This window comes from Ambystoma mexicanum, chromosome 11 (genome assembly GCF_040938575.1).
Source record: "Ambystoma mexicanum isolate Mex_15411 chromosome 11, UKY_AmexF1_1, whole genome shotgun sequence".
NCBI lineage: Eukaryota > Metazoa > Chordata > Amphibia > Caudata > Ambystomatidae > Ambystoma > Ambystoma mexicanum.
Window position 1 is genome coordinate 1,332,304,411 of NC_090934.1, and position 24,966 is coordinate 1,332,329,376.

The window sequence follows — 24,966 nt, forward strand, 5'->3', positions numbered from 1 at the left end:
ATTGAGTGGTTCAACAAGACCCTGAAAGAAATGATAGGTGGCTCGGAAGAGCACCCGAGGGGAAAATGGGATATTCTACTGCCATGCATTCTGTTCACCTACAGGGAGGTTGCCACAGAATGGAGTAGGGTTTAGCCCCTTTGAGCTTCGGTTTGGACACCCTGTATGAGGAATCCTCGGTCTAGTGAAGGAGGGATGAGAAAGCAAACTCTCATCCCCATCATGAGATGTGGTGGACTAAGTACTCAGCCTTTGGTCTAGAATGGCAAAATACATGAAACAGTCAACAAAGACTGACTAACAGTCTATTCTCCAGGCCAGTGGGTGTGGATTATGGAGCCTGTCAAACCCAGCGCCCTTCAGGACAAGTGCACTGGGCCTTATTGTGTGTTGGAAAAGGTCAGTGAAGTGAATTATCTCCTTGACGTGAAAGGACCTAAAGAGATGTGCAGGGTCTTTCACGTTAACTGGCTAAAACTCCATTTAGCCGGGATGACTTGCTCTTGGCATTAGTGACTGACGGAGAGACTGAAGAGGAGACCGATCCCCACCCAGACCTCCTGCACACTGAAGCAACAGATGGGTCAGTTGAAGGTGTCAAACTTGCAACAGACCTGTCAGAACAGCAGCTGACAGACTCTCACTGTTGACTGGGACAGTTTGCCTGTCTGTTTTTTCAGACTCCTGTTCACATAGATTGGTGCACCCATAATGTGGACCCTGGAGACAATAAGCCGGTGAAGAGTCAGATTCACCGGATGTCTGATAAGGTCAGGGACACCATCAAGGAGGATGTTTCCATGATGTTGTCCCTAGGAGTGACAGAGCTATCCTACAGCCCCATGGGCTAGCCCAGCGGTACTGGCCCCTAAAAAGACCAGTAGTGGGAGAACTGAAGTTCGCTTTTGTGTGGATGACAGGCGGCTCAATTCTGTTACAAAGACAGATGCTCCCTCCATTCCTCAGGTAGATGAGCTCATTGACAAGCTTGGCACTTCCAGGAACATGAGTACTTTTGACCTCACAGTATGGTATTGGCAGGTCAGCTTGACAGATGGAACGAAAGAGAGGTCAGCATTCTTAACCCCGGAAGAACATTATCAGTTCTCTGTGATACCCTTCGGATTGAAGAATAGCCCAGCCACTTTTCAGAAAATGGTTAACCTGGTTTTGTCTGGACTGGAAAACTTCAGTGTCACTTATTTAGACGACATTGCTGTGTTCTGCCACACCTGGGAGGATCATGTATCCCACCTGAAGCAAGTGCTTCAGGCACTGCAGAATGCAGGCCTGACTATCAAGGACACAAAGTGCCAGATAGCACAGGCTACCGTGACTTACCTAGGCCACCTGGTCGCCGGAGGTAAGAAACAACCTCTCGAAGCAAAGCTACAGGCTGTGAAGGATTGTGTCATCTCCACCACATAGATGAAGGTGAGAGCCATTCTAGGTCTCACCGGGTACTACCGGTCATTCATCAGAGGGTATGGGACCATTGCCATGCCTCTAAATGACGTAACGTCTAAAAAGATGCCAAAGAAGGTAACTTGGGCCCCCGCCTGTCAAACCTCCTTTCAGGATTCAAAGAATGGATTGTGCAGGTCCCCAGATCTTAAAGTGCCAGACTATGGTCAGGAATTCATTATCCAGACAGATGCCTGTGTTTTTGGGATTGGTGCAGTGTTAGCGCAGCTGAACTCTGAAGGGGTAGAGCAAACTGGTGCTTTCATTAGCAGGCAGTTGACAAAAAGGGAAAGGAACTGGGCTGCCATAGAAAAAGAGGCGTATGCGGTTGTATGGGCCATAAAGAAGCTGAAACCCTACATGTTTGGGTCTCACATTATGATCCAAATGGACCACAGGGCTCTGTGATGGTTAATGGCCATGTAAGGGGAGAACCTTAAGCTTTTGCAGTGGGCCATATCCCTACAGGAATTAGATATGGACATCCAGCACAAGCCAGGCTCCCAGAAATGCAGATGGTCTCAGCCGGTACTTTCACCTTGGTGACGAACAAGGCCCAAAGTAGGGTGGTTCACATGTTGAGGCTGGGGGGCATGTGAGGAATTCCACCATCTGCACAGGGAGAGTGCGTTCGCCTGGGCTTTTTGATTTTTTGATAAATGAAAATGAATGATGGGAGACCAACCTCTGAGAAATGTGTGAGACCATTCCGTACACATTTCATCTGCTTCATGAAACGCAGAGTCACATGTACTCCAGGAAGACACAACCTACAGGTGTCGTCTTCTCCTGTCTTATTCAGCTGGAATGAGACAGTCACAGGTACATCAAAGCATCTCAAGAAGGGGGAAGGCACACCTTCCTCAGACATGGGCAGCCTAATTAAAAATATCAAAGGGCCCACTGATCTGCTTTCCCTTTGTCTAATCGGGCTGGTGGCAGTACATACTAATGAAGAATAATTAAGGCAAGCCTGGAAAAGAGGCTTGGTTGCCGGAAGATACAACAGGAAGGCGGAGCTAACACCCCTTTGGTATGCACTGTCTTAGTTTGAAGCTAGTTCCCACCTCTCTGTATGAAACGCAGTGAATGGCCTGTCTGTGTCCAGCAGTTACCATAAGTGTCCCTGCAGCCAGACCCCTTTCAGAGGGACCAAGGATGTGATTTGGGGGAGACAGGAAGCCTGCTCCCACCACAAATGTCAAAGGAGACCTGTGCTTTAATCAAGAATCACAGAGGGATCAGTTAACCAGAGAGACACATTGATCTACAACAGACATGAAGATGGGTGGGACTCAGGTATATGTTGGCACCCCTCACCTTTTCCTGTTGCAGAGCACTCTGGTCCTGAACTCATGCATAACAGAATATTGTTGGTGGGGACCCAGGATTGGTCCATTAAGGTAGGCATAGCCTGCACCAATCACTGGTGCCCATTTGGCTTTGAAAGAGGGCTGAACCCCTCACTTAGCAGATCATCCAACGACTTTGCAAGGAGTAAGAAGAAGGACTCATTTGGACATGGGCTGATGGTACAGTCTACCTTACATCTTTTGCCAATGAAGGAAGGCCAGGAGTTCTAAGAGGGAAGCAAGAGCCCTCCCCTAAACATCTCCTTGGTAACAGAACGAGATCCTGGACTCAGGGACCCTTCCAGCATCTCCAAAACCGGTACCCAGCCAGCACACAGCGTGCCCTGCTAGGTTCTGCCAGCAAGCTTCCTAGGCCCGAAGTGCCAGAGAGTCTCTAGACAAAGGACAAGGCTGTTGCCTGCAAACACTTTCCTGAGTTATGGACCGTCCACCATGAAAGGACGACATAAGCCCTGCAAAGAAGCTAGGAGGAATGCAACACAAGCATCATCCAGTGTCACTCTTTTAAGGACATTTTCGAGAGAGTCGAGTCCTCAAACCGCAACCAGCTGCACCGCTGACTGTCGTCACGCCGCAGTCACCAGAGTCATCCAAGATGCCTTAACCAGCATTCCAGATATGCCAACCAGCACAGAGACAACAATTCTTGGCCCGAGCCACTACGCCGTCCAGCCTGCAGCCTTCCGTCCAGCCTCACTTGCTGAACTGCCTGCTGCCTAATACCTGCAGCTGTCTACCACCGCTAACTCTGTCTCAAGGGCTGCGAAGCACCCTGGAACCGCTTTGACGCTGTAGAGCACCAAGAACTTTTTCAGTACCAGGTACATTGTGATTCTGTCCCCCTGGTCCTTCTCCTAAGGCCCCTAGAGACAGTTATGACCCTTTTGTCCCCCGGGTGCTGGAACCACATAATCTTGAACAGTAAGACTGATTACTTTACCAACTACCCTTCTGTCAGTATCCAGAGTGCATCCCTTTCGTTCGTGAAACTGTCTGTCCTCTGTGCTCCTTTACAGGGTGGGGTGTATTTTGTAGTGTGCTAGAACTTTCAGTTGTTGCAATAATAAAGTAGATATTTGTAAACAACCTTGACTGAACAGTCCCTTTTATCATTGGGTAATTGTATTTTCGCTGTGTTGCAACTAACCAACGATCCGCGACCTTGCAGAGATAAGCCTGCCGTTCCCTCCACGTTACCAACATTGGACAAGGGGGACTTATCATTTACTTGCATTCCAATCTGTTGAGATCCCTTCTGGTGTACTAGAGGTGTGGGGTTGATTGATGGTTTAGAAACTAATATTCATCTCTAGACCACTGGTGCCCCGGAAGTTGATTCATCACAGTAGCCTATGTAACAAAAATGATTTGGTGCCGACTAGAGAGCATATTGCAGTGGGCTGTCCTGCACTTCAGTCTCAGCGAACGTTGTGGTGGGCTGCTGAGTTCATCATACATCTTATGTAATAGAAGCAGATCTATCCTGCCAAGTCTTCACTGGAGAAGAAACGATAGCTACAACTGCAGTGGTTAAGCTCTTACATCATGCAGGACTGTTCAGACTTAGGATGTGATAGTGAGGTATTCACATTTGTAAGATTCTAGATGAAATATCATGATCAGATATTATGTTTTGGGGATCTATCATATTCCTCTTTTTAACCATCTTTTTGTATTTTTGTATTTCATTCTCCTCTTTTTGACAACATAACTGAAGATCAAGATTACTTTAAGAATTTGTAAACATAATAATTCCCAAATATTGTTTTTATTAAGAAATGTAATTATTAATAATTGTTTTTTTTACTATGTTACTTGCGTAAGGTTGGTTATGTACAACCGGAATTCACAATAAAAAGAAAATAAATATATATTTACCCTCTTTAAAAGGGTACTTTTAGTATCCAACGTTGAATTAATGGGTGGTTCTTCCTCAATCTGTTTGACTTTACAAACCAGCAGGTACACTCCTGTATTTCCAGTTTTCCATGTTTTCCCGTCTATTAGCCTCTTGCCCAGACACCTACCAGAGGGTGCGGTGGTGCCGGAGCATGAGATACCCTATGATATCCACCACTGCCATGGCATCCACTTCCCCCACCAACAGCCAAAAGCCAATGCATGCAGTAAATGGCAGAAATCTTCATCACCCAGTCTCACCTCTCTGGCCCAAATGGCGCCACCCTTGAAATCTACACCACCAACAGGAGGCTGTGGTGCATGTGATGGTGAATCAGGCCTGGTAGTAGATAGAGCCAGTTGGTAAGGTTTATTGGGCCAGGCATGAGGGGTTGGGAATACATGTTCTGGCCCACAGTCAGGGTGTAAGAGGGCCTCTTCCTACAGCATGACTGATGATTAACTATGGTTTTCTCCAAGACCGCCTTTTCACTGCTGTCACTCCTGAAGGAGGGTGCTGCAGATGATGGGCACCTCATGTACCCGTTATATTGCCTCATTCTACAGTGCTTGCCCTTGATGAAGTTTCCAAGATGCTGTGGGTTCAATTAAATGACTTCTTGTAGAGTTGTATGTTATTAGGCCGTCCTGCCCAAGTACATGCTTACCGCACTGTAATCTGCCAAAGTTCCACAACATGACCAAATGGGTAATGTCACGCGTGAGGATGAGTTCACCATCACTAGAAAAGCCTAATCCTGCCCTTTATCGTTTTCTACAGGCAAGCAATGTTGCAGTTTGCTCAGTCTCCATTTTATCTGGCTCCTCCACCCAATGCTCTTCTGTCTCTTTCAGCACCACCACCTCCTGCTCTTTCCTTTTCCCATGATCCCACTGCACCTCTGTGGCTACCTGTCCCTGCTGCTGGGGTTTCACCTCCTACTTGCCATCTCCACAGTGGATGTACTCATTCACGTTCTGAAGGAACTGCTTGGTTGACTCTGAAGCTACCTTAACCTCCTCCTCGACCGCGCCCTCTTCCCTTCATCCACTGAATCTGGCACAAGTTCTCTCAATGCCCTGACATGGCCCCTCCGAAGGGGCCAGACTCTGCCGCCTCGTCTTCCTCATGCTCCATCTTCCAGTCCCCAAGCTCTCTCTTCCCACTCCTCAAAGCACTGCCTCCTCATACCTCTATCTCTGTCTGCCCCCTCGTCGAGCCTCCTCAAGCACTGTCTCGCCATCCTAGATCACCGTCTCCCCATCCTCAAGCTCAGTCTCCACCTGTTCATGCTCCATCGCCCTCTCCTCATGGTTCGACCATCATCCTTATGCTCCATCTCGACCTCTGCAAGCCCCTCCTCAAGATCAGTGCACCACTCCTGACTGTCACATTGTTAAGGAATAGTGCAGCTTTTATCTCCTCAAGCACCCTCTGGCACCCCCTCCAAATATAAGCAGTAGAGGGGCTAAACACCTTTTCAAATATATGGATAAGAAGACAGACAGCACAAGCTCTGCACAGCTACACCTGCTTCGACTACACACACCCTTTTAGTAAACTCGGGAATTGTATAGGAGTAATACAAAAGTGTAAAAATGTGTTTATGTTAGTAAACCATCACCTCTGTTCTGCTTGGCTAGACACAATGGTAGCACTTGATTGGACAATAAGTGCCACAGCTACAGGGAGGTTTCCTATTCCTCCATCCTCCATTCAATAAGTATTCATGGTTCCTTTTTTTGTTGGGGTACCACACATAAAACCCTAAATTGGGAGCCACAATATGCAACTTCCGCCTTATTCTCATTATACCTTGCCTAGGTTCCCATCAGCTCTGGGTGCTACTTACTTGGCCGGCAAATCCCCTTCCACAACATGTGAAGAGAACAGTCAGAAGCAGTGTGACAGCCTCTGTCTGAAGTCTTTCTACTATGTTATTGATTTAAGTTCGTGTACTTCTAATTATGGACACATGCCCAGAAATTGTCACATTGTTAAGGAATAGTGCAGCTTTTACCTCCCCCAGCACCCTCCGGCACCCCCTCCAAATATAAGCACATGTTGCCTAAAGGATTCATGGACGAATCAGTAAGAAATGGTTCTCGGAGCACATGCGCAGTAGCAAACGTGACAGATCATATACACCACAGGAAGCCTTCTTGGATATACACAAAGGTTTCTACAGAGGATGGAAAGTTGTTAAGAGAACTTTTTGTTGTTTTACAATTTTTGGGTGCCTTAAAGGAAAAAGTAGCTGGGGAAAGTGCAATTGGAACCTTTGAGGTTTTCATTTGTATATAAGACACTAAAGGAATATACATGAAGCGGCCAAAAAAACACAGACAGACAGAATTTGATGAAAACTGGGATCAGGAAACCCCACAAACTACAAACAGACAAAAGTGGTTCAAACAAGGGTCAACAAACAACACAAACAGCAAGCAACCAACCTCCTCCAAAACGCTCTGCAACTCTCTAAAGGCACAGAGGAACTCTTCCAAAAACACATGAGCCTGACCTGCCCACTCTTAACTCGATAGCCAAGAAAACGTACAAAAGAGCAATCTGGTCCTTTCAAAGTCTCTCAAACCCTTTTTATATGGATCAATACTGTAGGTGTCGCTAGAGGGTTGGGGGGGATATAGGCCCTCATTATAACACCGGCGCTAAACCATGGCGCTATTAGCACCATGGTTGGTGCCGGTGTTGTAACGAGTCCGCCATGGTGAAATGGGGAAATACCGCCCCATTCCAAGGTTGGCGGGCGGTATTTCCCCATTTCACCATGGCCCTTCCCCATTCCCATTTTCACCCCATAGGGCTCAATGGGACTGGGGAAGGCACTAAGTACGGTACCGCAAATTGCGGTACCGTAATTAGCACCGAGGTCCCTTTGCGGCACCCTACTTTAACCGCTGGTAAAACCAGCTGTTAAGGTCGGGTCCCGCAAAGGGACCTCGTAATCAGGCGTTAAGGGTTTAACGGCGCCAACACCTTTTACGGCGCCGTTAAACCCTTAACGTCAGGGTCGTAATGACCCCCATAGTCTTTTGGTTTGTTTATTTATTTATTTATTTGTTTATATAGCGCTATAGCCCGCGGGCATCAGAACGCTTACATATAGACAGGACAACAAAAGAATGAAGACGGGACTAGGCGGGAGAGGCCTAAATTAAATCAGAGTGATACAATGTGTTTCCAGGATTTACTTAAAAAGTAGGGTTTTCAGTTTTTTCCTGAAGTTAAGGTAATTGGGCTCAAGTTTTAGTGAAGTGGGTAGGTCGTTCCATTTACCGATGACTATTGTCGGGAAAGCCTTGCCAAGGCCATGTTGTTTTTTAGTAGTAATGGTTTGTAGTTTGCCTGTATTTGATGATCTAAGGCTCCTAGATGGTTCGTACCATTTAAACTGTTTCTTGAGGTAGGCCGGGGCTGTGCCATAAAGGCAGCGATGTACTATGGTGAGAGACTTGAAAGAAATTCTCTCCTCCATAGCCAACCATAGCCTCCATAGCCTGGTTGTGGCCCCAGATAGAAGCTCAGTGCAGAAATTAGCGTAGGCCCGGATCTTTTCCAGGCCTAGCAACACCCATGCTCAAGACCTCTGGCTGGTCGATCATCCCTGTAGAGTGTAGGTCCTGGATGACGGAGGCAGGCGGGACTAGAACCCTGCATCCAGTCCTGAGGCAGATTTTGACCTATGGGAAATCATGCAGAATTCTCGCTTACTGGATGGTACATGCCCTGAAATGCTCAGGCTTTCCTCTTATGGAAGTTCAAGCACCCCTACTGACATGGCACGTCTTGAGAGTTCTGCCTCATTATTGAGTGATGCAAATTAGTTTATCATTAAATTCCAGTGGTAGTGCAGAGTTAAATTGGGCAAAAATAATGCAAATGTGCTTTTTTGGAGGTGCACACAAAGGACGCCAAAGCATTTTTTGTGCTCCAAATCAGTCCATACTCTTAAGCCAGACACAGTCCTCCATGTAACATGGCAAGGCATCCACCAGCACCTGTCTGCACATGGTATCAGTAGCGTGCGTTTGAAAATGTGGGAGCGCAGTAAGCAGGTTCCTGCACCCAGAATCATGCTTCCACAATCTTCCCACTCGCTCATTTTCTTTCTCCCACAAGTCTATGGTCTGCATAGACTGGGCAGGGACACAGTACCCTACTCCACAGACAAGCCCAGGCTCCCAGACTATCACGGTGGCGATCTGCACAGGATAAACGCCGATTAAAATAGCACAAAATAACAAACACTGGAGGAAGAACACATTATTCACTGGATCACATTGAGTGAGTTATGAAAATTGTTTTTCATTCTTCACGTAAGAAAATGAATCATTTTGACTGTAAATGTTAGGCTCTACACTCTTCACAAGCCCACCGGTTGCCAGATGCTATTTACTTTCAGCCAGAGGGAGCAGAGACACTAAGTGGTGTTTTCACTTCCATTAGCCACATTTGGCAAATATGCAACTGTTTAAAGGTCTTGTCAATAGCCGTTGTACAATTAGGTATTTGTATTGATAGCTTATTAAATTACCCTTTTCGAGTCTTGCAGGTATAATAAAGAAGGAGTTCGTTGTTTGGCGCGCGGTGCATGGTCGAATTTAAGTGCATTCAGGCACTTATTAGGGAAATGGAGTCCAAAGAGTAATGGTGAGTTTGGGAGCTATTTCTGCTCAGAGACGCCTGCTACATCAGAATGAGGTTCAGACATGAGGAACATGGAAGAGAGGTTCTGTCTAAGCATGGAATGGTGAATGGGTGGGTGGTTGGGGCAGCGGTTATGAGACCAATGGGCAAGCAGGCTTTGGTTTGTCTTTGAGCAAGTCAAGGAAATGTTGGCATATGGAATGGTGTAAGTTATCCAGAGGACTTCAGTCCTCTTTTTGTTCAATCTTGTGCTCTTCCTGCCTCTGCAACGTTGCAGGCTCTACTTCCAGCCCTGATCTCTCTGCATCCTTGACCTCCCTCCACAGGCTTGCTAAGCTCAGGAGTACTTGCATGATCAACATGAGTGATTAGCAGGGACTTGGCCACTCCTACCTACCTTCATATTGGCCAAAATGCACACACACATTCTATAACCCTCTGAAGATTCCCATAGCTGGACTTTGGTCCCCCAGGGGCGTTCAACTTACAGTGTGTTGAGACCATACCAATGGGTAAAGGCACTATACAAAAGCCCATGACATTGAGCCCTTTCATGCTTTTCCTTGTGGGCAGTGATTAGTGGAGGAGAAACCTCAAATCTTAAAATCCAGAGGGTAGGGCATGGAAACATTAAGCCCTTTCCTTTAAATATTTGCAAAACTCTTTCCAGGCTGCACACTTCAGGAACAGAGTTCTTTTTCTAAAATAACTAATATGCTCGCGTCTGTTCTGAGCAACCTCATAATTATTTGAAACCCTACTCCATGATGGTGTCAGGCTGAGATCCTGGTGTCTGCAGAAGCTGCTGAGCCCCCGACAATCCACCCAAAATGTGGCACTCTGAGCTGATACTATAAACTGCTCAGTTTACCTCACTTCCAGGGGAAAGGGGGAAGGGACAAATTAACAAACACCAGGCTGGAAGCTAAGACTAGCTGGTTCTTCACCTGTAGTAAAACATAAACATATAATACACCTTGTTATTCATGGGACACTATACTAACCTTAAGTATCAATATCCTTTACCAAATAAAGTAAAAACCATACCTGGAACTTCTCTACAAAATGCCCAGAGAAGTGATAAGCTGACTAGACTTCCTTACTAGTTGACTTGAATCTCAACGATCATTCAGCCTTCTTAGTAGGTCCATGAATGTGAAATTAACTTTGCAGGTAATCTTCTTAAAACTCAAGAAGCTTGAACAAAGTCTTAAGTTCATTAAAAGTAAATGGAAGTTCTAGTGTTTCTGGAAAGTATTTATATTTCTTCTTATTAATTTTTTACTTAAATAAACAGTTCTTGAAACTTGCGTCAAAAATCTCACGTGGAAATCTCTTGAACTCGCATAGGGATCCAAACTGAGTGAAGATCGTTGAAGCGCTGTAGATTAAACCGCAGGAAAAACCACACGCGCTTATCCAAGGAGCGAGTAAACTCACACGCGCTGAAATCGAACCGCGAGAGAAAAAACCACACGCGCTTTGTCCAAAATGCGAAAACACTCACACGCGCTAAGTCGAAACCGCGGGAAAAAATCCACACGCGATTAAACGAAAACACGCACACGCGCTGAAGTTCAACCGCGGGAAATATCCACACGCGCTTAGTCCAAGATGCGAGCACACACACACGCGCTGACGACAAACCGCGGGTAAAAATCCACACGCGCTTAGTCCAAGATGCGATCACACGCACACGCGCTGACGACAAACCGCGGGTAAAATTCCACACGCGCTTAGTCCAAGATGCGATCACACGCACACGCGCTAAAGTCGAAACAGCGGGAAAAATCCACACGCGCTTAATACAAGATGCACACGCGCGGAAATCCAACCGCGGGTAGAAAAAACACACGCACAATAGTATCACGCGACACCAAAGAGCTTGCGCTAGATACTCAAGCGAAGACTCTCACGCGCAGGCTTCTGTTAACGGAAAAACCACGCGCTTGATAGAAAACGTAGCGTAGCAAAGCCAAACATACGACAGCAATATAGTTCTTAGTAAATATTTTTCATATGAACTTGAAAATCAGATTAAATCTTCTACAATGACATTATAGAAAGAGTCTTGAGTTTTAAAAGGACTTATCTTGTGAAGAGTCTTTGAAACTTTTTTCTTTTTGGATAACTCGAAATCTTCTTACTCCTGTTCAGTGCCAAAATGAATCTCCGCAAGATTCCTGTTTGCTTTTCCAAATAAGCCGCTCGACCGCTTGAAACTTGAAACCCCTGAACAAGTTACGCAGGAGCAGCTTAATACACGACCTCTCAGCTGGGCAAAGACGATGAAAGGCAGTTTAGAATGTTCACTGTCTTCCCTATAAACAATCACCAGCCAATCAGAACTTAGACTGAGGACCTCCATCTTGGCTTGGGGCATTCTCCATAGACTGCAATGAATGTTAAGGGCAAAATTGGCTGTTTTAAAATTAAACTCATAATAACTTCCAAAAACCTTTCTATACTAATTTTCCCCAGACCTAATGTAATTCAGAATATGTCACTGTATCCTAACAGTACCTGACAGTACCCCCCTTCTAACGCCCAGTCCCTGGGCCTTTTTTCAATGGAAATTTCCTATGGAATTTTTCAACCAAATGAGGAGCATGTACATCACTTGCTTTCTCCCAAGTGCGTTCTTCAGGACCAAAACCCTCCCAATCAATGAGATACTGTAGCTTTCCTCTCACTATTCTAGAGTCCAGAATTTTCTTAACTACAAATTCTTCTGAATCATCTTCCTCAAATACAACTGGTGAAGGAGTAGGTGTCAATCTAGTTCCTTTAACCACAGGTTTCAACAAACTAACATGAAAAGTTGGATGAGTTTTCATATGTCTTGGTAATCTAAGGCGAACAGCCACTGGATTTATCACCCTTTCAACAACAAACGGCCCTACAAAACGAGGGCAAAACTTATTTCTTCCCTTAATACTCAAAAATTTGGTTGATAACCATACCAAATCTCCCTCCCTATACTGGGGACTAGTCTTTCTTTTAAGGTCCGCAAATCTTTTATATTTTTGTTTACTCTCCACCAACACCCCTTTTGCCTTCTCCAAATTTCTTTTCATGATCTCTAGTCTCTTTTCCACTTCCGGGTTTTCAGCATCATAACCGATCTCTATACTAAGAAAACGAGGATGAAAACCTCGTCCCAAATAAAATGGAGACATTGAGGTGGCATCCTTACTACAGTTGTTATATGCAAATTCTGCCACCCACAACATATCTACCCACTCTTCCCCTGTCTGTAGATAACATCTCAAATATTTCTCCAACTCCTGATTTATCCTTTCCACTTGCCCATTGGTTTCGGGATGGTACCCGGATGATAGACATACCTCAACTCCCAATCTCTTACAGAAAGCTCTCCAAAATTTAGAAATAAATTGAGACCCTCTGTCTGAGATGACCTGACTGGGAATTCCATGCAGTTTAACTACTTCTTGCAAGAAACTGTGAGCTAAACTATCGGCGGTAACCTCTCCCTTCATTGGAATGAAATGTGCTTCTTTAGTGAGTAAATCAACTACAACCAATACTGATGTACACCCCTTATCTAGTGGTAGATCCGTGATGAAATCTAAAGACACTGAATACCAAGGCCGCGGTGGAACTGGCAACGGTTCCAATAACCCAGAAGGCTTTCCGATGAGGTTCTTAGATCTAGCACAAACTTCACAGGTCTTAACAAAATTAAGAGTATCTTGTCGAATTTTCTCCCACCAAAAATGTCTTCTGACCAACTCAAGTGTTTTTCGATATCCTGGATGTCCTGCCAGAACTGAATCGTGACATTCCTTCAAAATCTTTTCTCTAAGTTCAATAGATGGTAAATAGAGTCTGTCGTCTAGATAAGGTAAACCATCTTTAATCTTGCGAGCTGGATCCAAACGAACCCAATGTTCAAGTTGTCTCTCAGATATGGATTCTCGTACTTGTTTAAAGATTTCGTTTTCTTTCTCAATTCCAGCAAGAACAAAACGTTCTGGAGCGATCAGAGGAAGTGACTCACAAACCGACTTAACTTCACTTTCTGGAAATTGCCGTGACAGAGCATCTGCTTTTTTATTTTGATTTCCTGGCTTAAAAGTAACTATAAAATCATAATCTGCAAAAAATAAAGACCACCTTAGTTGTCGAGGTGTCAGAGTTCTTGCTGTCTTCAAAAAAAGTAAGTTTCGGTGATCAGTTAATACTGTCACAGTGTGACGTGCTCCTTTTAAAAAATGGCGCCATTCTTCAAATGCTGCTTTGATAGCAAGAAGCTCGCGATCTGAAATGGTATAATTTTCTTCCGCTGGTGAGAACCTCTTAGAAAAGTAGGCCACTGGATGCAATTGTCCAGTAACATTATGCCTCTGCGACAACACTGCTCCCATTGCCACATTGGAAGCATCAGCCTCTACAAAAAATGGCTTGGAAGTATCAGGATGAATCAAGATAGGAGTAGTTATGAATTTCTCCTTCAATACTTTAAAAGCCTCATTAGCCTTAACGTCCCAAACAAAAGGAACTCCTTTCTTCAAAAGTCGAGTAATTGGAGTCACCAAACTGGAGAAGCCTTCAATGAATCTTCGGTAAAAGTTGGCAAATCCCAAAAAACTCTGGATCTCCTTCACCTTCGTTGGAGTAGGCCAATCACGAACCGCTTCCACCTTTTTCGGATTCATTTCCAGACCACTAGGAGTGATCACAAAACCTAAAAATTCCACTGAATTCGTATGGAACTGACTCTTCTCCAATTTAGCGTAAAGATTATTCTCTCTCAATTTTCTCAAGACCTGTCGAACGTGAATTTTGTGTTTCTCCAAACTTTGGGAAAAAATCAAAATATCGTCAATATAAACAATAACAAAAATATCAAGAAATTCCCGAAGAACCTCATCGATAAAAAATTGAAAAGCCGCTGGGGCATTGCAAAGACCGAATGGCATCACTTGGTACTCGTACAGGCCAAATCTGGTCTTAAATGCCGTCTTCCACTCATCCCCCTCTTGAACTCGTACAAGATGATAAGCCCCCCTTAAATCCAATTTAGAAAAAATGGTGGCACCTTGAATTTGATTTAACATCTCAGAGATGAGAGGGAGCGGATACCTATTTTTTACTGTCATTCTATTTACCGCCCTATAATCTATACAAGTTCTGAGGGAACCGTCAGATTTTGGCACAAAGAACAATGGTGAGGCAGCCGGCGATTGAGAGTGCCGAATAAAACCCTTAGCCAAATTTTCCTTTAAGTATTCTTTCAAATAGTCATTCTCTTTTTCTGTCAGGGCATAAACCCTACTGCTAGGTAAAATAGCTCCAGGCTCCAAATCTATCCTGCAGTCAAACGGTCTATGAGTAGGCAACTCTCCAGCTTCCTTTTCATCAAATACATCCCAAAAATCTTGATAACAAGTAGGAAGTTCACCCACTACTGCTCCAACATCAAAACCTATTGCCCCTCTTTCTGCAAGTGAAAACGAAACAGAATTCACAAATCTTTCTTCCTCTCCATGACTTTTCCCTAAGAAACAATGTTCCTTACAAAAAGTTGATTCTAGGGATACAATTCTTGCACTCCAATCAATTCTAGGATTATTCAGAGAATGCCAGGGCATACCCAAGATTATTTTCAAGATTGGAGCATCAATTCATTCAAAAGAGATAGTTTCCTTATGACCTCCAGTTAACTCCATCTCAAGTACCTCTGTATTATGAGTGATTGGACCTGAAGAAAGAGATGTACCATCAACTGCCCTTACCTGCTCAACTTCTTTCTTAGCCACTAAAGGAACACCTAAACTCTTTGCCAATCCTCTGTCCATAAAATTTCCTGTAGCCCCTGAATCAATAATAATTGGCCCAGAACCTAAGATTTTCTTTTCAAACATTAAGGATACGTTCACAGTTATATGAGGAACAGCTGTCTGTATCGTGTTAGCAACTTGTTGTACTCTGCCTGAAGAATTGAAGATCTTCTTGGAGGTAAAAGGACAGTTTTCAAGGAAATGACCACTCCTACCGCAGTATAGGCACAAATTATTCTCCCTTCTTCTTGTCTTCTCTTCCTTTGACAACGGACCTCTCACCCGACTCTGCAGCTCATTTCCCTTTGACTTAACTTCCCTGTTCACCACCTCAACCTTAGATCTCTCTACTCTTCCTGGAAACCTAACTTCCCCCTGATAACGTCTACGCTCTAAACGTCTTTCGGTTAAACGAAAATCTAACCGAACTACCAAATCAATTAGAGCATCTAAAGTAGTTGGTCGTTCCAAAACACCAGCCAAAGCATCTTTCAATTCATCTTTTAAGCCCCGATAAAATAAGGAAGCCCTCTTCTCCTCTGGCCATCTACTCTCTAAAATTAAAGTTCTAAATTGAGTGATATAAGAAATCAACTCCTTTCCTCCCTGACGCAGCTCCAGTAGTTCTCCATCTACCTTTAGAGATACCTGTCTCTTATCAAACATCTTTTTAAATTCGGCCTGGAACAGGGAATAATTATTCAAAGCCAAACTCTTTTGACTCACCAAGAGACTTCCCCACGCAGATGCTTCTCCTGATAAATAAGATAATGTAAATGTGACCTTGGAAGCATCCGTTGAAAATAACTCGGGACGACTTAAGAAATGTAATTCACACTGAGTCTGAAAAATTTGAAACTTTCTCGGATCTCCCAAAAAACGCTCAGGAGCAGCCAAAGGAACTGGCATAACTAAAGTTCCCAAACCACCCACCACTTCCCTTGAAAGTCTATGTTCTTGTTCTTCCCCTACTCTCACCAACTCAGGTGGGTTTCCTGCACCTTCCGAAACTTCCACTTCTTTTTCTTGTATTTGTGTTACCTTTAAATTTAACTCATCTATTCTTTTATTAAGATTTGAGTATTCTAGATGAGCCACCCGTAACTCTTCTCTAATTTCCCTAACCATTTCTCCCAACGCCTCCATGGCTGTCTCGTCGGGGTTCATACAGCTTGGGCAGACTTTTTCTTTTTTATTGGCCTTTCATTCTGTCAGGCTGAGATCCTGGTGTCTGCAGAAGCTGCTGAGCCCCCGACAATCCACCCAAAATGTGGCACTCTGAGCTGATACTATAAACTGCTCAGTTTGCCTCACTTCCAGGGGAAAGGGGGAAGGGACAAATTAACAAACACCAGGCTGGAAGCTAAGACTAGCTGGTTCTTCACCTGTAGTAAAACATAAACATATAATACACCTTGTTATTCATGGGGCACTATACTAACCTTAAGTATCAATATCCTTTACCAAATAAAGTAAAAACCATACCTGGAACTTCTCTACAAAATGCCCAGAGAAGTGATAAACTGACTAGACTTCCTTACTAGTTGACTTGAATCTCAACGATCATTCAGCCTTCTTAGTAGGTCCATGAATGTGAAATTAACTTTGCAGGTAATCTTCTTTAAACTCAAGAAGCTTGAACAAAGTCTTAAGTTCATTAAAAGTAAATGGAAGTTCTAGTGTTTCTGGAAAGTATTTATATTTCTTCTTATTAATTTTTTTTAGAGTGTTTTTACTTAAATAAACAGTTCTTGAAACTTGCGTCAAAAATCTCACGTGGAAATCTCTTGAACTCGCATAGGGATCCAAACTGAGTGAAGATCGTTGAAGCGCTGTAGATTAAACCGCAAGAAAAACCACACGCGCTTATCCAAGGAGCGAGTAAACTCACACGCGCTGAAATCGAACCGCGAGAGAAAAAACCACACGCGCTTTGTCCAAAATGCGAAAACACTCACACGCGCTAAGTCGAAACCGCGGGAAAAAATCCACACGCGATTAAACGAAAACACGCACACGCGCTGAAGTTCAACCGCGGGAAATATCCACACGCGCTTAGTCCAAGATGCGAGCACACGCACACGCGCTGACGACAAACCGCGGGTAAAAATCCACACGCGCTTAGTCCAAGATGCGATCACACGCACAGGCGCTGACGACAAACCGCGGGTAAAATTCCACACGCGCTTAGTCCAAGATGCGATCACACGCACACGCGCTAAAGTCGAAACAGCGGTAAAAATCCACACGCGCTTAATACAAGATGCACACGCGCGGAAATCCAACCGCGGGTAGAAAAAACACACGCACAATAGTATCACGCGACACCAAAGAGCTCGTGCTAGATACTCAAGAGAAGACTCTCACGCGCAGGCTTCTGTTAACGGAAAAACAACGCGCTTGATAGAAAACGTAGCGTAGCAAAGCCAAACATACGACAGCAATATAGTTCTTAGTAAATATTTTTCATATGAACTTGAAAATCAGATTAAATCTTCTACAATGACATTATAGAAAGAGTCTTGAGTTTTAAAAGGACTTATCTTGTGAAGAGTCTTTGAAACTTTTTTCTTTTTGGATAACTCAAAATCTTCTTACTCCTGTTCAGTGCCAAAATGAATCTCCGCAAGATTCCTGTTTGCTTTTCCAAATAAGCCGCTCGACCGCTTGAAACTTGAAACCCCTGAACAAGTTAAGCAGGAGCAGCTTAATACACGACCTCTCAGCTGGGCAAAGACGATGAAAGGCAGTTTAGAATGTTCACTGTCTTCCCTGTAAACAATCACCAGCCAATCAGAACTTAGACTGAGGACCTCCATCTTGGCTTGGGGCATTCTCCATAGACTGCAATGAATGTTAAGGGCAAAATTGGCTGTTTTAAAATTAAACTCATAATAACTTCCAAAAACCTTTCTATACTAATTTTCCCCAGACCTAATGTAATTCAGAATATGTCACTATATCCTAACAGTACCTGACAGATGGTAAGAGATGCTAATTGGCCCTTTCCTTCAAGTGGTAAATTAGGATGTCTCGAGATTCTTGTAGGAAAACTGGCATTATTTAAAGGGATGGTCTAGTAAAAAATTTTATTTAAAAAATAGATAGGCAACATAAAAAAAAATACTATCATTCTCCATTTTAAAACTTCCTATGTAAAATTTTGAGCTATTCAAGCTCAAAATTCGCAAAAGCAAGCACATGGGCGCATCCATTTTGTGAAATGGAGGCCCTCCTGTGCTGGCTTTTGCTTTTGCAGCACTAATGAAGGAAAAGCCAGCCAGCTGTAGTAAACAAAGGCTACCGCTGGGTGGCTTTCCCTTCATTAGTGCTGTAGGCGGAGGACGGGGACCGGAGACCAGAGCAGGAAAGCTGCAGCTGAATCTCGGTAAGTGCTATTTATTTTTTTTTTTAAATAAGCACTAGCTGCGTTTTTTTTCTAAGTTTTCCGGGCTGGAGGAGCCCGGAAAACTTAGAAATAAAACCGCAGCTTTAAAAACGTTGTATTTATGTTTGCGGTCGCTTTTGAAGCGACCGCAAACATAAATACAACGTTATTGTGTTGGAAAACGCAGCGGTTTTTCTTTCCAAGTTTCTCAGGCTCCTCCTCGGAGGAGCCTGAGAAACTTGGAAAGAATAACCGCAGCGTTTTCCAACACAACCGCGTGTGTTTCTGCCTGCTGTGGCTATCACTTTGGGTCTCCGGTGCTCCCAGGGGAGCACCGGAGACCCAAAGTGAAAGCCACAGCAGGCAGAAACACACTCGGTTATGTTTACATGCCGCGTAGTGTTTCTACCTGCAGCTGATTTCCCATTTGGGGCTCTCGGGCTCCTGGGGAGCCCGAGAGCCCCAAATGGTAAAGCAGATTCAGGCAGAAACAACGCGGTTGTGTTGTAAAACGCTGCAGTTTTTCTTTCCGAGTCTCTCAGGCTCCTCCGAGCCGGAGGAGCCTGAGAAACTTGGAAAGAAAAACCGCAGCGTTTTCCAACACAATAACGTTGTATTTATGTTTGCGGTCGCTTCAAAAGCGACCACAAACATAAATACAACTTTTTTAAAGCTGCGGTTTTATTTCTAACTTTTCCGGGCTCCTCCAGCCCAGAAAACTTAGAAAAAAAAACGCAGCTAGTGCTTATTTTTAAAAAAAAATAAATCGCACTTACCGAGATTCAGCTGCAGCTTTCCTGCTCTGGTCTCCGGTCCCCGTCCTCCGCCTACAGCACTAATGAAGGGAAAGCCACCCAGCGGTAGCCTTTGTTTACTACAGCTGGCTGGCTTTTCCTTCATTAGTGCTGCAAAAGCAAAAGCCAGCACAGGAGGGCCTCCATTTCACAAAATGGATGCGCCCATGTGCTTGCTTTTGCGAATTTTGAACTTGAATAGCTCAAAATTTTACATAGGAAGTTTTAAAACGGAGAATGCTAGTATTTTTTTTTATGTTGCCTATCTATTTTTTAAATAACATTTTTTACTAGACCATCCCTTTAACACTTGTAAAGATATTTTTCTCCTAATCACTGTGCCATTTCGGGGGAAGGTGTAAGTGATCCAACCATTTAATGTGCCTCTCTCTACGCAAGACCCAACCCGGATTGAAATATGTCCCCTCAAGACATTGACAAATTAGCACGTGGATGGGGTTACCAATAATTTTGGTTTCTTGCAACATCGGCTGAATCCAACGGTATAAGCTTGCCTTCCAAGCGGTATCACGACATATTATCCCCACCAAAAATATCGCCAAATATCGCCATATATATGGTCGTCGCGAATGGTCATAGGTGATATTTTTGGGGGGGGGGGATAATTTTGGAGGTTTTTGGGAGCAGGGGTTACGGGGGTGTCCCCGCTCTTTAAAAACAATACAGGGGTTGTGGGGGTGTCCCCCGCAGGTTCCATGACTTAATATGGGCGCAAAAATATGGCAATATTTTTGTATGGCAATATTCTTGCTGGGATGTTAACACTTGGAACCATTCCAAGCAAAATGTTGACCTCTCTCTGGATCATTTTCCACTGCTCCCTGCAACCCCCTTGCCTCCTGCCACAATTTGATATCAGGTTATTTGAACCATGTTCATTCCCAGTAGAGAGGCTCCCACACCTTTGTAAATGTTTGTAATACTTGGCGTTTGACCTTAAGTCACTAAGGGCAACTCAGAGCTGGACCCTGTCCCTGCTGTGCCTTATGGAGGCTCAGCTTCCCCTTACTGATGAGGCCCAAAAAACCTGAAACACACATCTGTGGTTGCTGATGGTGCTCCTGTTCAGAGAACTGCCTAGCATTTTGGCTCTGTACTGCAATTGTTGGTGGGACCAGACTGATGTGCAAATGGATATTTCTCCTCTGTAACGGGTACAGTGAGCTACAACGTGGATGTAGATCCTCCTGTGTGGGAAATAACCCATGGAATAGGTGATTTGAACCATGTTCATTCTCAGTAGAGGGGCTCCATTCCTTTGGAAATATATGGATAAGCAGATAGACAGCATAGCATAAGCTCTGCACAGCTGCAACCCCTTCCAGCACACACTCCCTTTTAGTAAACTCGGGAAGTGTATAGGTCTTTGCAAAGCAAGAGTAATACAAAACTGCAAAAATGTGTTTATGTTAGTAAACCATCACCTCTGATTTGCTTGGCTAGGCACAATGGTAGCACTGTATTGCATAATAAGTGCCACAACTACTGGGAGGTTTCCTATTACTCCATCCTCCATTCAATATGTATTCTTGGTTCCTTTTTTGTTGGGGCACCACACATTAAACCCTGAATTGTGATCCACAATCTGCAACTTCCTCCTTATTCTCATTATACCTTGCCAAGGTTCCCATCAGCTCTGGGTGCTACTTACTTGGCCGGCAAATCCCCCCCACAACATGAGAAGAGAACAGTCAGCACCAGTGTGAGAGCCTCTGTCTGAAGTCTTTCTACTGTGTTATTGATTTATTTAAGTTCTTGTACTTCGAATTATGGGAACATTCCCAGAAATTGTCGGTAAATATGTGTTTTTGTTGTTTTGTTACCCGGCGACAGTGTGGGATGGTTAGGACGGAAGGGGGAGAGAGAAGGAAGAGGAGAAGAGAAAGGACTTGAGATTTTAGCACGAGGCACTAGGAAATAATGTGCAGGCAAGTGGGGAAAAGGAAACAGAAACTTAGAATGCAATTATATTTTTTACAATTTTGCATTGTTCATATACACACATTAGTAAAGTATGCATAGGGAAGATTAAATACGCCAACCTTGTCAGGAATCACTTTTCACACGTTCAGCTTCCTCAGTCTTGAACATGGTTGCCTGTGAATTCCACAACCAAACAAAGGTGAACATTTAAGCTTTTCAAAACGTAAATGTGCAATTGGCAATCTGCAGAAATTGGGCCTTAGAATGTTAAATGAAGGACTTGCACTATATTAAATTGGAAGCACAAGAAAATCAATAGCTTAAAATGAAATGCTTGAAAAATTGAAAATAAACTGGCATTTAATACTTTTATTTCAAAACATAATGGCTTCCCTTTCCTTTGGCTTGCTTCCTTCTGTCATTTCATAACTTTTTTTTTTCTTAAACTAAATTCCTCTTCAGTAATTGCGGGGTTGCATATCCGTTTCTTTCACCCTCACCTACCCCCTCCAATACAACACAGTTTCTGGCTGCTTCAAAACTCTTCCCTTTCATGTAATCACTGGGTGTTTATTTGAAGTCCCTTTTTTGTGTTCATTCAGCATTTTTGAACATCGAGATTTTGTGTAAAGACTCTTGTCAGCCTTTTATGAACTGGGTTATGCAGTGCCTTAAGTTGCTTCTGGAGTTACATTATGATCAGAATCATCTAACTGACTCCCCCATTCCTAGTGAAACAGATTGACTGGATCAAAGCTTGTGAGGCCCTTTGGGTTACAATTTATGCCTGGATATTGCAGAGGACCATACAAGACGAGATACTCTTCCAAATTATCCATGTAAATTCCCTCCAGCAAAGTTACAAACCCTATTTTTAAGGTTGTGTCTGAATGTATTGTCCACGAGGGAAATTCTTATTCTTCGCAATAAAGTAAGAGATCCATCCTCTATCTGTCAATTTTTGGAGAAAACTACTAATAAGGAAACCTTGAAGCACCTAATAACCTCTTGCACCTCTAGAAGTGAGATCCATAATTGTTTCCTTGGGAAATATGCTCCTGATAGGTACAGGTTGAGGACTGATGCCTTATGGCACCGCTGCTGCTCTGCTTCATTCGTACCTCTGACTCTTAGGCTTTTGCGATTTCTGTGCTTTTTGGCCCTCGTCGACTGGTAACAAATAACTGCCTGACTTGGTGCTATTTGAGGTACTCTTTTTAGTACATATTATTTTAGAATACTACATATTTTTTAATAATATTGCATTGTATAATTGATTAATTGAAGTTAGTACTTTTTTGACTGATTTTATTCAAGACTTGAAAAATGTCCCTTTTACTGTGAAGGTGTATATGACTAATTATGTTCCTTCTTTTGCAACCTGTTATGTGTGAAAGGTTTGTTGAAATAAAACCAAATCACAATGAAAAAAAAAAGATCTAGTTTTCTTGATTAATTTTCTTTTTGCATTTTTAAACAGCCTATTTTTGTCTTTCTATATCTGGGCTCCAGTCTGTAAGCAAGCTTTACATTTATGAATTGGCCGCCATTTTCTTCCGAACCCATGATCTTCGACAATGTCCAATACAAACCCGTGACCCTCGATGATGCTCACGCTGGATAGCGAGATTGAGACACGTCACGGGGATGTCCAAAATGCTCCTCTGCAAACGTCATCTCCTTCAGCACCTTTTAAAAATACACATCATTCAGCGAAAGTCAATCATCTTCCTGGAGATGTCCAGGCTGTCCATTTTTCACTCTTTATTTTGAAAATAAGGAGCGCTTTGTAAATCTTTCCTTTGAAATAAATATCCCTCCATTGACTTATCGATTACGGTCATGTGGTTTCCCATAGAGAGCCAGATGATGTGAGATGTACTGACGGAAAAGCAGGCTCCATTTCACAGTTTGATTTCATGTTGCAAGCAGGAGGATGCGGTGAAAATAGTATTTTTATTCCGCATGCGTAGTTAGGGTGAAGCATATGTGATGGACATCAGTCACGCTGTCCGATGAGGCAACTCAGAGCCCTCCTGGTGCAATTGTACATATTACCCAATTAGCAAGTACACCATAATATTTAATTAAAATTATATGGTGCTATATAATAAATAGACTGAAGGCCCAGATCGTCTGTCATGTCAGCTTTTTAATACGAGTTTTATATATATATGTTTTTATAGGAATCGTGTTCCCTTTATTAAGGCATTTAATTAATCTCGAAGACTGGGATAAGAAAAATGTGGTTGGTAACAGCACCCTTGGGACCAAATAAAAATAGCGCTGGAAGGAAAATGATTAGGTGGGGGAGATAGTTTTTAAAACGAGACATATTTGTGGCTGTAGGAGATACTTTTATAAGTGGAATATTATTATGAAGGCCTGTCCCGGAGGTGAAACCAATTGCACATGCCATTATATTTCCTATAAATTCATTCAAGGAATCTACTAAGCAGGGGCCAATTCGTTTAACCTCTCAGACCATCGTGCAGTTTCTTTATAACTCACGTGGCTAAGAGCTAAAGCTAAAAGAAAAAAGTTGGCGCGTGATGCCAAGCGCCACCCAAGCCCTCCTTAAGCCTCATAATTTAAAGAGAATAAGGACTATTTTCATTTGTTTTGAAATGCTCGGTTTACTGCTAGTAGAGGCGATTGGAATGGCTTATTACTCAAACATTGCTGCCTCATCTCTATTTAGGTGCACCATCGTAAATGATGATTGCATTCTTGGGCAGAACTCACTTCAATTTCTGTGCACCCCCAAATTATATCCTTCTAATGACTTCACATGTTATTCTCAAATAGCTCTATTTACTCTTACAATTTATATGGCTTCATATACATTTTCTCATAATGTACTCTGTGTGACGTGACTGCTTCCTATTGGTGAGGTTAGGAAGTGGGGCAAGTGGGACGCGGGGGGCTAGGGAAGGCTGCACGCTCTGTGATAACTCAGGAGGCTGCTTTAGGAGGATCTTCCAGGCCGTCTCTGCAACTGTTCAGTGGTCTGCCGCATAACTTAGGGGGAAGAAATAAAAGTGTCCTTATAAAGTGGTAAAGGCCAAATGCTAATAGAGTTTCAGAGTCATAACCGCTCTCCAGTGGTGCCCGAGTTGGGTAGGTGACAGGGGACCAGGACTGTTTCAGTTGAAGTCTTGTGGACCAAGGTCAAAGACTGGTCTGGTAGTGTAAAAATCCCAAAGACAAAAGCAAAGTGTCACAGGTGGCTTCAGTAAACTATAGAGTCCCAAAGATGGTGCAAGGGTTTTTATTGACAGATAGTGAAAGGCTGGTACAATGATCTTGGCAGGTTTCAGGTTGGCCAACTATTGGGCTTCCCTACCTGATACCTGATATTCCCATGGGCTCGCGCCACCTTAACCCAGGCTTCCCTAACAGCCTGTGCAATATCAAAACTAGAGATCGGTAACCCCCTCTATTAAGTCTACTCTAAGTTTTGGGTGTGGCCCTAATGGCCGAGGTGATCTCTACCTTACTCCCTCTAGGGCTTCCTAAGGTTCCACTTCTCAGAATTGTATTAGTATGGTTCAGGATTATGCCTGTCTCAGATGTTCTCTCTTCCTTTTTCTGTATTCCACTCCTCTCCCTGATCTCACAATTCTCTGCT